We start from the raw sequence: 3,541 nt of genomic DNA on the forward strand, positions 1-3,541 counted from the left end.
TGAGCTTGAGCTTGTCTCAACTTGCTTGCCCTTCATCTTCTTCTTGCCACATGCAAGAGCTTTGCCTTTGCTTGATGAAGAGGCTTCTTCTTGACCCATCTTGCATGACATTTCAAATGCCACTATCTTTCCAATGACTATGGCCAGGGATCATGGTACTCAAGTCCTCCATGTTTTGAAGGATGGTGATGATGCTTGCATATTTCTTTTGTGGTAGCACGAAGATGATCTTCCTAATGATGTCCGCATCATCTAGCTTTGTTAATCCTATAGAATGGAGCTCATTGATAATTAGATTCAAATGAGAATACATATCACGAACAAACTCATCATCATTCATTTTGAAGGAATCATAGTTTTGTTTAGCTAGACAATATTTTTACTCACGGACATTACTTGTGCCATCATGGAGCTCTTGAAGTTTTAACCAAATTTCATGTGCCATATTTAAAGTGAACACTTGGTTAAACACATCCATGCTAAATGATTCAAACAAGCAATTTTTTGCTCTAGCATTGAAATGAATTTCCTTTTCATCACTCTTCGTGGGTTTATTCGGGATTCTTAATGGGTTTCATCCCATCTCGAGTGACTCTCCAAACTTCCAAATCAACCGCCTCAAGGTAGCAAGCCATTCTAGCTCTATAATAAGGGAAGTTAGTGCCTGTTAAAGTGCGGAGGCCTATAGGTATCCATCGCAACCACTCTAAATAGCGTCGGCTCAACGGCGGTTAAGCCAAAGGTCAAAATTGAGCCAACCGGCTCTGATACAAATTGTAGGGGGACCGTGACGCCTAAGAGGGGGGGGGGGTGAATTAGGCAACTTAAAATTCTAACTCTAAACTATGGCCTCTTTTTCTAACTCTAGCAAAAACCTATGCAAAAGGTAAACTATCTAAATGTGCAACTATGGTTTTGCTAGTGTGTTGCTATCTCTACCGTAAAAGGAGTAATGTAATCAATGTAAATACGGAAGCTAAAGAGCAAGGTAGAGATATGCAAACTCCCATCGATGACTCTGGTATTTTTACTGAGGTATCGAGAAGCACGCAAGCTTCTCCCTAGTCCTCGTTGGAGCCCTCGCAAGGGCCAAGCTCCCGGTCAGGTAACTCCATGGATAGCCTCGTGCCTTCCCCCACGCGCAAGTGGATCTTCGACGTGCCTTTCGGCAAGCCTCTCCTGGATGCTCTCCGCCATCTTCACTATCAAGTTTCTGGCCGAAACGCCATGGGCCTTGTTCCCTTTGGTACACGGTGGCAGCCACACCACAAACGCGGTTGGTGTGATCTCGCAAGACTTCAAGCCCTTCTGATGTACAACAATTGGTGATCACAAGCACCGAGTGGTAAGAGGTATGCAAACCTCACTAAACACTAGGCCTAAACCTAGAGCAAGCGCATAAGCAGTGGTCTAATCAACATAAGCACTTCGCAAAGCACCTACGCTAATCACCTAATAAAACACTAAGCACTATGCAAGTGGAGATCACTAAAATGGTGTATCAACACCCTTGGTATGTTTTCTCAGCTCCACTCTTGTTATTTGGCCGGTTGGGGGTTGTATTTATAAGCCCCACTGAGAAAGTAGCCGTTGGGGATGAAGTCCCGCTTTTCTGCTACTGACCGGACGCTGGAGTCGTCCTGATCAGACACGTCCAGTCGTCCTGACCATTGGAGCCGCGAACAACTGATTGGACGCTGCCAGCGTCTGGTCACATGCCACCGGACGCGTCCGGTCGCAAGTTTGCTGCTCTAGAACCTCTCTGTACTCGATCGGACACTGCTGTCCTACATCCGGTCGGTTTGCCGCCAGCGTCCGATCACTTGCTGAGTGTGTTATCGGACTGATGAACAGTGCCTTTGGTGCGTCTGGTCGATTCACTTGTTCAGCGTCCGGTCACTGCTGCTGACGCCTGTTGTTGCCAAGCCACTGATCGAAGCTTCCGGTCACTTTCTTCCAGCGTCTGGTCCAGTGTCCGATCGTTTCTGTGAGCTCGTTTCTTCACGATCTTGTGTGCGGCTTGGTTCCTATCTTCATGCTTGGACTTTGCTTGATATCTTGGATCTTCTCTTGTGCTCCTAAGGTCTTGCTTGAGGTGTTGATCATCGGATTGTCATGTCGTCTTTGTCCAAGTCACGTCTTACATCCTATTGAACTACAAAACAATCACTTGCAAATTCATTTGTCCAATTTGGTTGTGTTGGTCATCAAACACCAAAATTCAAAGTAAATAGGCCTCAGGGTCCTTACACAAGTGTTCACAAAATACTCTCACAATGCCTGATTTTTTTGGAAAGATTTGAAATAAGCACATCTCCAATGACTCCTAATCTCACCTCCTAGTCTTTTAGCACTCGCAAAAACCACCCTCCAGCGCGTAAAGATACGCATGACTGCGCAGTCTGTGTATCCTCCCACGCGGTTTTGCGATCTATTGGAGCGAAGATGATGGCGCTGGCATGGAGCAGGCGGTGGACGCACTACGGCCACCCCTGCCTGGCCGCCAGGTGAAGCGATGTGGTGCCGTGCCCATGCTCGTCCCTCACTGTTCACGAACTGCACGAAGCCCCTACAAGCAAGCAAGCTGGCGGCCATGTCGATCTATACTGTCACTAGATTACCATGAGTCAGGCCACCCGTGTGGTCTTGGCAGCAGAGAGGATGACTTGGAGGCAGTGGGCATGGCCATAGTACAATAGGCCGCATGGTGGAGGCATGTCCGCGCGTCTAGTAGCCTGAGCATGCAATCCGTCCTGCCATGCATGGCCACCAGATCAATGGGTTCTGCCTCTCTGACTGGCAGGTGGCCCTGCTGTCTGCTCTAGTAACTGGGAACGGGCACAAGGCAGCAAGGCGACGATCGATAGGGGCACCATGTACGTGGATGATCATATTTATAAAAAATACCATTGAATGATTGGAATATGCTTTTGAAATATGTTTTAGGAGTAAATTATTAGAAACTCTTGAAGATGGCCTTATTTATTCCTTCAAAACTTTTTTAGGAGTTGAAAAATATCATGTTTTTAGAAAGAAAAAATACGGTACTCTTGAAGATGCTCTAACCCTCATAAAGTTGCATCTACCAATAAGCTAAAAGATCCCCTATACATCTAAAATGCCAATGTATATATGCTATTATGAAAATTATTTAAATAACAATAATTATGCCAAGGTATATTTCTATGTCCCACTTCTATTACTTTTAGTATTTAAAAAACTAATTTAAATGAAACATATACATGATGTGCCATCATGTAGATTAAGTATGTGTCAGGGTTATAACCCCGGGTTGTCTAAGGCATCGATTAGTTAGCAAGACGAGCGGTCCACGATACATTAGCTAGCGAAGGCCCGAACGACCGAGGCCTAGCTGAGCCAAGTGAACCAGGCCGGACGCCAAGGCTAGGGTCAGCCATGACCCCTCCCTTCTGACCTAGCCACATGACGCATAAGAGACACACGACCTCTCCACCATTACGACCTCTGGGAGGAACAGAGAGAGGTGGAGCCCAGCCAAGCGCGCTCGCTCTGACAAGAA

The sequence above is a fragment of the Miscanthus floridulus genome, chromosome 11, assembly GCF_019320115.1.
Source record: "Miscanthus floridulus cultivar M001 chromosome 11, ASM1932011v1, whole genome shotgun sequence".
NCBI lineage: Eukaryota > Viridiplantae > Streptophyta > Magnoliopsida > Poales > Poaceae > Miscanthus > Miscanthus floridulus.